The following is a 9995-nucleotide window of genomic DNA, read 5'->3' as shown; positions in this document are numbered from 1 at the left end:
TGTGGAGACCCCTGCCAGCGTTGAGATGCTTAAACTTTCACTGACTCGGCTTTCCTCCTGCAGTTGGCATCATTGCGTCTGTTTTGTGAGATGGAGGAGGATTTTGTGTATTGGTGTTGGACATAAGGGCTAATGGGTTAATGTTGAACTGGTGGGCTTGGGTAGCATTGGGTTGGGATGTTTTCTTGATGCGCGCACTTACCCTTTTAATAAAATTCTCTTATTTATTTATTTATTTATTTTTTTTAAATGAACATACATTTATTGAAACTGGGTGGGGAGCAGGTGAGTGGATACAGTTGGGTGGGGGGTGGTTCCCAAAAAGATAGGTGTGTGGGAGAGCCAGCGCCCAGCCAGGTGGGAGTGGGGGCCTAGTCATGGACCCTATCTCAGGCCCAACTTCTTCTTCTCCTGCTTCTGCCGCACCACGTCCAGGTACTGGTCCTTCCACATGCTCTTCCACAACTTGATGGGGCGGGAGTCCAAATAACTTCCCATTCATCTCGCGCATGGTGCGCACGTAGTCACTGGGATCCTTGAAGCTGATGAAGCTGTAGCCTTTAGTGTTGCCTGTGTGCTTGTCCCAGATGGCCTTGGCCTTAAGGAAGTATGGGAACCGGCTGAAGGCACGTGCCAAGATGTCATCTTTCACCTCGTTGCCCAGGTCCCAACAGAAAATCCAGAAGTAATTGGCATCCCACTCCAGCAGTCTGGGGTCCTCCCTGCTGCTCCCATCCGCAGTGTGGATGCAGCGCTGCAGCTTCTCTGACTTCCCTTTCTTCTTGTCCTCACCCAGGGGCTCAGCGACCTCAAGGCCAGGGGGCGGTTCATGGCGAGGGGGCCGGGGCCTTGGATGCAGGGACAGGAGCTCAGAAATGCGTAGGGTAGGCAACAGGTCACGGACTACCTCTAGCAGCAGCGGCAGGGGCTCGGGCTCAGGCAATGGCATGGCCAGGGCCAGTGGCAGGCTGGGTCCAATGACTACAGGGCCAGTTGGGGTGCCCCCTGAGCCACAGCCACAGCAGCACTGGCCTCCTCCAGCCTGGCGGCTGCAACCACCCCCTCTTCCTTCTCTGTGAGGCCCAGGCCCAGGCCCAGCTCTCTGGAGGCTGCTGGCTCTTCCAGGGGAGGCCTGGGGGCTGCCATGGAGCCCAGGGCTGCCCTGGGGCCCGAGTCATTGGTGGTAGCATCATGGGTGGTCCAGGGGGCCCACGAGGGCCTGGTGAGTTTCTGTGGATTTGTATCTCGAAAGTACCCAGATTAGCACACCTCCTCAGTGGGCTATTAATTTTTTTTCATGTTGTAGGCTTGGAGGATTCTGTAGATTTTAGTAATAAGCCCTTTATCTGATATGTCATTATTAAATGTCTTTTCCCAGTCTGCGGGCCATCTTATTACACTCTTGATGAAGCCTTTTGATGGACACAAGTGTTTTATCTTAAGTATGCTTTGGCTTTTGTAATTTTGTGGCATTTGACAGCATATCAGAATTTTCTACTTTTTTATTATTACTATTTTTCTTCTAAATAACTTTATGTTTCTATATCAAATTTTGTATTCACGTTCTTGTGGTTAATAGCCCAATGTATAACCCCCTATGCCATATGTCAACACCACCAAACAACAGCCTGTTCAGTTAACATATTTTCCATGGTTGAATGTCATGTCCATGATGAAGCCAACTGAACAGGCTGCTGTTCCGTGGTGTTGCATCGGTTCTGCCTTACGCGGACTCTGTGCACAACAGAACAAAGCACTGGCCCGTCCTGCACCATCTTACAACTGTTGTTATGTTTGAGTACATTGTTGAAGCCACTGTATCAAGACATCTCATTGAAGGGCTGTCTCCTTCTCGCTGACATGCTACTTTAGCAGACATGCTATCTTTTCAAGGGACTAGTCTCTGCTGATGGAGCCCTGCTGGCACAGTGGGCTATGAGTTGGGTTACTAACTGCAAGGTTTGCTGCTTGAAACAACTAGCAATAAAGATATGACTTTCTGCTCAACTAAAGGTTTAGGGTATTGGAAATCCTACAGGGGCAGTTGTCGTGTAACTGATCGGGGGTAGCAGATGAAAATGATGTTAAATATAAGGAAAATAAAACCCTACTAAGGATTTTTATGTAAACTGAAGGAAGCTAGATATGCCACTGAGTCCATTCATAGGAAACAGTTTGGAGATTTATTTTTAATGATAAACCATTAATGCTTCTTCTCAGGTCTTTCAGTTAGCTCATCTGGAAAAAAATAACATAAAGCAAATGGCAGTTGAAAGTGGTATTAAATTTTTGAATGAATAGAAAGCGATAGAAATTAAAACCTGTCAGTTCTCACTGAAATCTGAGAAATGGAAAGTAGAGGGGAAAAATAAAGGGAGAAAAAGCCATCATGTAACTGATGATCATAGAGATTTTAAATTTTGCAAGGTCACTTATGTTACCTTGACAACCTAGAATCATACCATCATGCAACGACTAGAATGTCTTTAGTAGATTTCTTTTAAAGACTCAGTTAATGGAAACTTTTGCCATTGCAGAAGTGTCAGATAATGTTATTCCTTTGGGATGCAAAGTCTAGTTTTTGAAATTTTGTTTGAAAATATTGTTTCCTTTTCTCTAGTTTCAAATTGGTATAGGATGTATAATTCAATAAATGTTATTACTTTTTCAGTTTAAAATGAATGAAATTTACTTGAGATGTATAGGATGTAAAAGCTGGAATTGTGTGCAAGGAAGAGGAAGGTGTATTTTTAAACTAACCCTTAACAAAAAAATCAAGAGAGAAACATAGAGAGAGGCATAGTAATCCAAATTTTAGCAATTTCTTAAAGTACACTCAATGAGATAAAAGATGCATGTTCATATGATGGATATTGGAGAACAGTCAGGCCAGGATTCAAGCCCAAGTTTGGTACTTTTGGTGATTGCATCTGTAATTATTAATGATTACTTTCAGCTGCCTTCATATTTCTGCCTCAGAATGATTCTACAGTCTGTGACAGATATGCAAATAGCACTTGAATAGAAAGGGATAATTAAAATAAATCACAATAAGAGAGATACAACAGATTTAATGAATATCACAGTTACACAAAGAGCAATATTAAACCTTGCTGTCTTTAACATTTCAGGAAGAACTTTTTATTTGAATCTTTCTGTGCTCAAATAAACATAAATTAAGTAGAAACATTGGTTCTTTTCCCTAAGTAAACTTATTTATGGATCAGTATGCAGTCTTTCTGTGTTAGTCCAGGTAGACTAGAGAAACAAATTCATAGAAACTCATATGTGTATAAGACAGAGTTTTATATAAAGGGTAATTGTACATTAAGAAAGCATCCCAACCCAGTCTAGTCCAAGCACATAAGTGTGGTATTAGCCTATATATCTGATACCAATCTATAAAGTCTTCTTCAGACTCATGCAATGACCCCGACTGAAGGACGATCACAGGCCAGTGGGTAGAAAGTCTTTGGATCCAGTGGTGGTGTAAGCATTTAAGCACTGGCAGGGGTCTACACGTAGCTTCTCCAGGTCCATGGTTCTGGCTGCATCAGGGTGGGTCCATGTGGCTTCTCCTCAGTGGTGTCTCACAGGGAGTCAGCCTTGTGTTTTGTCAGGAGAGCATCTCCAAGGGAGTGAGTAGAGTAGAGTAGTTGTCTCCTGCCTCTAAGAAGGAAAATACAGGAGTTCTCAGAATTCTCATGAGAAGCCACGCCCACACAGAGGCCTCATCTGATTGACAGGCTACACTCCACCCCTACACTCTTAATCCTCAAATTAACAAATGATTATAGAACTATCACACTCTCTGTGGAACAAATGTTTAAGGAGCTGAGCTATTATAACAAACTGGTTGGAGGTTAAATCCACCCAGAGACACACGGAAGAAAGGGTTAGGAAACTACTTCCAAAATATCTGTCATTGAAAATCTTGTAGAAAAATGTCCTGCTTTGAAATTATGAAACAAAGTCTTCAGGAATTAGTATCAACATAAAGCTAGTGTTTTTATTTTTTATGCATGAGCGTATGGTCAATTCCTATAACTGCTAAGCCTTTGAAAAAAAGGAATATGTATAGCAGGAGTTGGATACATTGTCCATTAAATTGTATTTGTTAATCCTGCTGGTCATAATTGATGTTATGTTACTCATTTTTTGGCTTATTTTTCTATACACTATCCAAAGCAATGTGCTAAAGTCCCCTTTATAGTTTGTGATATGTGTGTCACTTCTTTCACTATTAAGGTGTACCTTATATTTTGATATTTACTGTTTTAGGTCTCAAGTATTTCAAAAGTTATATTCAGCTGGTTACTATTTATAATTATAAAATATTTATTTGTGGTAATGATTGTTAGGGCATAATACTTAACTGTTCAGTATAAATATTATGTTGTCTTCATATAGAACAGTTCCAGAGCTTTATTTGATTTTCTTCTCTGCTGTAATCTTTATAAAAGAATATAGCCAGGCTATTTTCCCCGGAAGCCAATGAATGGCTTTGAATTCTTAATACTTCATTTAGCAACTACATTCTTAACCATTAGGCTATGAGCATACAAAAAAACACAAACAGCACCACTTCCATTTGGTCAGTACAAACGCTCAGATACTCTATAAGGGTTTTGGAGACTGTAAATCTTCATAGGGACATAAAGACTCATCTTTCCCCATGGAGCAGCTAGTGAGAGAGAATCACCATATAGTTTGTGGCTGACAACCCATATGTAGTTCAGAGCACCCACAAGGCTCTTTAATTAATACTTTAAAAATATTATCAACAAAATATGTGGCTTAATATTTGGATGCTATATTTTTGTATTCTTTTTCCATCAGGTTTTTGTTATCGTCTATTCCTGCTATATCTCATAAATAAGCATATATTGAATTTATTTCCTCCAAGTTATTATTGCTTATTTTTAATTGAAGCATGAACCCTCCCTTTCTTCCCTATTTAACATAAATAATTATATATATTTGTTTCTAAAACTACAGTCTCATTCTGGTCTGTTTACTAGTCACACCCATCTCATGCTTTTTTCTAAAACCGTTTTTATTGACACATAATTCATATACCAAACAATTTAATAGTTTGGATATATTAAAAACAGTTGAGCAATCAATTGGAGGACATTTTCTGCATCTTTATACTTACTTTTATTAGCTCCCATTTCCCGGTCCAACTTTCTGATAATTGCTGAGGAGATCTTCCTTTGCTTCTCCTCTGCTGGGGCTATTACCTTCTCTGTTCTTTCTCTTCTTTTGTTCCTGCTCTTCTCCTCTCTTACTCTCTTCTCCTCTCTTACCCTCTTTGATTTTCACTACCGTTGTGATTCATTGTGTTGTTAAATTGGAGATGGTTTTTCTCTTGTTTTTCCATTTGCAATCAATACTAATGGATATATAGTATAGTTTAGGTATATGTATATAATGCATATATAGCAATGGATACACGGCATAAAGCCATAGAAATATAATAATAGACATATTTATGCAAGCATCTTCAGAAGTAAGATGTTTACATCTTTCTTATCACTCCTGACCTTGCAGTTTAATGTATATTAAAGAGTTTTATTATGTACTTTTATGACATTCTCATTATGAAGTTCACATTTGTAACACATTCTTATCAATTTTCCTTTTAGCTATCTGTACAGCTTTAAGAATTTTTTTCAGTCTTATCCTCTAGTTAATTCTTCTCCATTCTACTCTCCAATGTTTAGCCAAATGTATTCACTGTGATTCTTGTTTTTTTCCATTTTTGTTATTTATCACCCATTTTTAGGGATTCATTTTAAATCTCATATACAACTTCTGAAAACACTCAGTTTTTGCAGTTGTTTTCAAGTTTCTTATTTATTTTAAAAATCATCTTAAATGTAGCTGTTTTACAATCTGTATTGACTAACCCTAATATCTGAATTCTTTGAGTTTCTACTTTTACTGTCTTATGTATTTTCTTTTTTTCTTATTCATCTTATTTTTTTCTTAAAAAAAAAAATAAACCACCAAAAAACTATTTACTGACATTGGCCTTAAAAGACTATGTGTGGGTATTTCCAAAGACCTCTACAAATTTTAGAAACATCTAGTATTAGTTCTGCCAGGTTCCTGTAGTTACTCAGTCAACCAAGTTTCAACTCAAATGTCCAAAGTGGCCTAGGTTGTCCAGATGGGAAAGTGAGAGCCCGCTCTGTATAATACACAGAGCTTGGGGACAGATAGTGAGATGGCTACACATTAGTTCTAGCTTCTTTTTAAAGGGCTTCTCTGAGTTTGTAAGGAGCTCTGGTGTCATAATGGGGTGTGGATTGGGCTACTAATGCAAGATCAACAGTTTGAAACCACCAGCTGCTCCACCGGAGAAAGACTAGGTTCTTCTCCACCCGTAAGCAGTTACAGTCTTAGAAATGCACAGGGGCAGTTATACTCTCTAACAGAGGGTTGCTATGAGTTAGAATCAACTCTATTGCAGTGAGTTTGTTTCTGTTAAAGTTTTTTGAATTCTCTGGTTATACGGAAAGGATTTTATGTAATTGTTCATCTTGGGTGGGCCATCAGTCATATTCATTTATGACTTGATTATTGAAAGTGTGAAACCAAAATTGAAGTGGCACTTTCAGCAAATATCTTAGGATAGTGTAGCTTGTTTGCTATGATAGTTTACTTTTCTACGTTCAGTTTCTTGAAATAATTCACTTCATATGACTTTATATCTATACCATCCATCATCTAATTATCATTTATACATATCACATCACTCTCTAAAGCAATTGTTTAATACTACATAAGCATTTATTTATGTCATGAATCTTCAGTCATTTGGTACCAGAATGGTCTTAGATGCTTCCGTTCACATACCTGTATTTAGTACATAAGCTGTAAATTATCTTTATTTATTTTGGTTGAGTTCTGTCACATATCCAGGTTTTCAGTTAGGATGCATCCCCTGCTTCCAATCTAATTCCTATACTTCACATCTTTCAGCAGACCTGCAAGAACCTGTTTGAAATATTCAAATGTCAGAGACAAATATCAGAGAGAGAAGAAACAAAAAACCATATGGAAGCCTAGATGTGTAATTGCCATGCTCTATTCTGTAACATTACATTTCATAAGTAGTCAGGATTTACAGGCAGGGAAAATAGACACTACATCATAATGGAAGAAGCAGTAAAGGCACATTGTAAAGAGTGTATATACAGGAAGGAAGAATTGAAGTCATTTTGCAAACAATCCAACAAAAATACAATTTGCATTTTTCATTGTCAGAGTGGTCTAACTAAAATCAATACTCAGTCATTTCATCTAAGCATATTCCATTTTCCTTGTTTTCTTATTTTTCCTTCTTTCAACCATGTACCTTTAAGTCAGCCATAAAATTGTATATTCTAAATATTTCTACCTATATCAAATAATTTGGTTTTTTTCTTCCCGATGATTTTTCCCTCGTCTTCAAAATTCAGGTTTTATCTTTTTCTTACCAGAAATTATTTATTGATTGTTTCTTCTCTTCTCCACTTGTGTCTAATGAATGAACATAAATATGCCTGGTACTATTTACCCAATTTGAAAATATCTTCAAGGACAGGAACTACATCTTCTTTTGTTAACTTCCCATTATACTCTGAAAGTTCTCTGAATACCAATTACCAACTAACAACTGATTTATGCACTGACTAACAATTGGAGATTTGCAAAAGTTTTAAGTGAACTACCTGGTTTAACTTCAAGTCAAATACTCATGGGAGCATATTGTTTGCCATTTTATTTGGAGTGCCTACAGATATTATAACAATCCATAATTCAATTAGATCAAGCATAATTGTACAATTGCTGCCACCATGATTTTAAAAACATTTTCTTTCTTCTTGAACTCTTTGATAATCAGCTTCCCTTTATCACCTCCCTTGACCATCCTACCCCTCAGGAACCCTTATTATTATATATTATTGTTATTGTTGTTATACTTGCTGTATCTCACCCCAATGTATCTGTTCACCTACAATTCTTTTATTCGTTCCCCTCAAGTGGGGTTATACAGTTGTCATTTCTATCAGCCCCCCTCCCCTTATTAGTCCTTTGATTATTTCTGAAGGATTTATCTATCTTGGATTGCATGCATCAAATGATCTTAAATATATAAATGAACAATTGTCCCCAAATCAGTTCTGACTCAGACCGACCCTTATGTACAACAAAAGAGACACTGCCTAGTGCTTTGCCATCCTGACCATTGTTCCTACGTTTGAGCCCATTGTTGCAGCCACTCTGTCAATCAATCACATTGAGGGCCTTCCTCTTTTGTGTTGCCCCTCCACTTTACTAAGCATGATGTCATTCTTCAAGGACTGGTCTCTCGTGATACCATGTCCAAAGTATGGGAGACAAAGTCTTGCCATCTCAGCCTCTCCATTTGTTCTTATCATAATCCATGTTACTTTCTTGTTTATTTGTTTTTAAATCACTTTTTGGGGGGCTTATACAGATCTTATCACAATCCATCCATCCATCCATTGTGTCAAGCACATTTGTACATTTGTTGCCATCATCATTTTCAAAACATTTTCTTTCTATTTAAGCCCTTGGTTCTTCAACAAGACCATAATTTCAAATCCATTAATTTTTCTTTATTCTTCTTTATTCAGTGTCAACTTTCATGCCTATGAAGCAATGGGAAATACTCTGGCTCGGAACAGGCACACCGTAATAGTCGAAACTCCCTCCTTGCTTATTAACACTTTAAAGAGGACTTCTGCAGCAGATTTACCCAATGCACTGTGTCCTTGGTCTCTTGACTGCAGTACCATGAGCATTGACTGTTATTCCAAGTAAAATAATTTCAAACTTAATTCCAACTCCAATTTCCAATCATTTCCAATTTCCACCTTTCCTCCATTTATCTGGATGTTACCTATAGGACCAGTTATGAGAATTTGTTTAATTGAGTTGTAATCCATATTGAAGGTTTCCATCTTTGATTTTCTTTAGTGTTTCAAGTCTTGTTCACTTTGAACAAGCAAGATTGTGTTATATGCATATCACAGCTTACTAATAAGCCTTTCTCCAATCCCGATGCTACATCTTCTTCATAAAATCCAGCTTCCTTTAGGATTTTCTCAACATACATATTGAATATTTATGGTGAGAGGATACAACCCTGATGCACATCGTTACTGATTTTAAACCATACAATATTCTGTTCACACACTGTCTCTTGATTCCTATACAGGTCCCACATTAACACAGTGAAGTGTCTGTTCTTCTGAATTTCTGTTCTTCTCAAGGTTGCACATTGTTTATTGTGATCCACTATATCAAATGCCTTTGCATTGTGAATGAAACACAGGTGAACATTTTTCTGGTATTCTCTGCATTCAGCCAACATCCAGCTGACATGAGAAATGATATCCTTTGTTCTATGCCCTCTTCTGAATCAGTTCAGACTTCTGGCAGCTCCTTTTCAATGTACTGCTGCAACTGTTGTTGGATGATCTGCAAATTTTACTGCATGTGATACCTATGATATAGGGTTGTCTTATTTAGTTCGAGAACATACCTTTCTGTCTACACTAATTCTTTTTTTTCCTATTTGGAAAAGTGTGATACATGTGAGTTGTTATAGAGTTATATAATTCGTATATACCAGAGATAGTTTTTTGTGCCAACCTGGCCATTAAACATATGTGGGATTAATTGAAGGGCAGAGAGATAAATGGCTTGGCAATCCTTGCCTTTTTTGTCTCCTGCTCTTTGATCATTGGACCAGTGTGCCGCTGCCTTGCTTGTTCTGTGCCTCAATTTGCAAGCTACACTACCTGTGGGACACCTAACCTGTGAACTGTGTCACAGTAATTTGAGGTTCCTTCAAGACCTTCTTTGCCATACCACTGGAACTTACATCTCTTGAGCTTGGTACTGTCAAACCCTGTCATCTGGCTGACTGTTGGTGACCTGCCTTGCTGTTTACTGCCTGTGCCTGGATAGCCTGA

The 9995-nt window shown here is 38.1% G+C and overlaps 1 pseudogene; it reads right to left on the bottom strand.

Moving 5' to 3' along the window:
• Window positions 1-384: 384 nt before the first annotated feature.
• The window catches only part of LOC101638241, an 11626-nt pseudogene continuing 2015 nt past the window's right edge, over window positions 385-9995 (bottom strand).

Source organism: Echinops telfairi, unplaced genomic scaffold, assembly GCF_000313985.2.
Source record: "Echinops telfairi isolate 266 unplaced genomic scaffold, ASM31398v2 ScPeMD7_7475;HRSCAF=8513, whole genome shotgun sequence".
NCBI lineage: Eukaryota > Metazoa > Chordata > Mammalia > Afrosoricida > Tenrecidae > Echinops > Echinops telfairi.
This window is presented reverse-complemented; position numbering and strand designations above follow the sequence as displayed.